The sequence below is a fragment of the Oryzias melastigma genome, unplaced genomic scaffold, assembly GCF_002922805.2.
Source record: "Oryzias melastigma strain HK-1 unplaced genomic scaffold, ASM292280v2 sc02916, whole genome shotgun sequence".
NCBI classification, from domain to species: domain Eukaryota; kingdom Metazoa; phylum Chordata; class Actinopteri; order Beloniformes; family Adrianichthyidae; genus Oryzias; species Oryzias melastigma.
In genome coordinates, this window is record NW_023419487.1 from 1,252 (window position 1) to 1,971 (window position 720).

Here is a 720-nt window from a genome sequence, read left to right on the forward strand (position 1 = left end):
ACAATCAACCTGTTTCTCCGGACGCATCTGAAGAGACCACTGTGGTTCCTTACCAAACCAGGTATGGCCGGGAGGTCAAGCCTAGAGATGTCCTGGACTTATAAAAGGACATAAGAAACATGTAAAGGGTGTAGGCGGATCGCTGCCCTAAAAAAAAAAAAAAAAAATTTTTGTCAAACTGTCTGATGTTGTGTATGACATTGAAATGTTCCTGGATGTCAAACAGTTAAAGTGACTGACATTTTGTTACATTTGTGGAGTTATTGTTCTCACAGTATGCTGAGTGTAAAATATGCATTATTTTTTTTTCTATTACTAATTATCTTAAAAGAAGGGGGATGCAACATTTAGTACAGAAATTAGATTCAGTTTAATTGTCAGTGTTTGGTTACGGTGATGCTGTTAATTCCCACTGGTCCGTGAAGTACGCACGAGATGTCAGCCTGTGACGCACCCCGCGAGAGCAGGTGTAACATGCAGAAGTGGATGCCGTGTATCGTGAGTCGCAACTGATTAATAAAAGGAGCATCGATTAAAAAGCACGTCGTTGTCTGTGGATGAATCTGCACGTTTGATGGGATCAAGAACACAACATTGAGTTTTTTAAAAACCCAAATTAGACTTTTTTATATTAATAATCAGGCATATGTATTTAAGGAAGTAGGAAAATGTCAAGTTTCACCAGATATTATTCGCAATCTAAGTTCAAAGAGGCTGAAA

General features: G+C 38.5%; 1 protein-coding gene across 1 annotated transcript in view; it reads left to right on the plus strand.

The window, feature by feature from the left end:
- Positions 1-317: 317 nt before the first annotated feature.
- The window catches only part of LOC112139144 (uncharacterized protein K02A2.6), a gene marked incomplete at its 3' end in the record, with an annotated part of 1,202 nt that continues 799 nt past the window's right edge, over positions 318-720 (plus strand). Inside the window, 1 exon segment of the mRNA XM_024261841.2 lies at positions 318-595.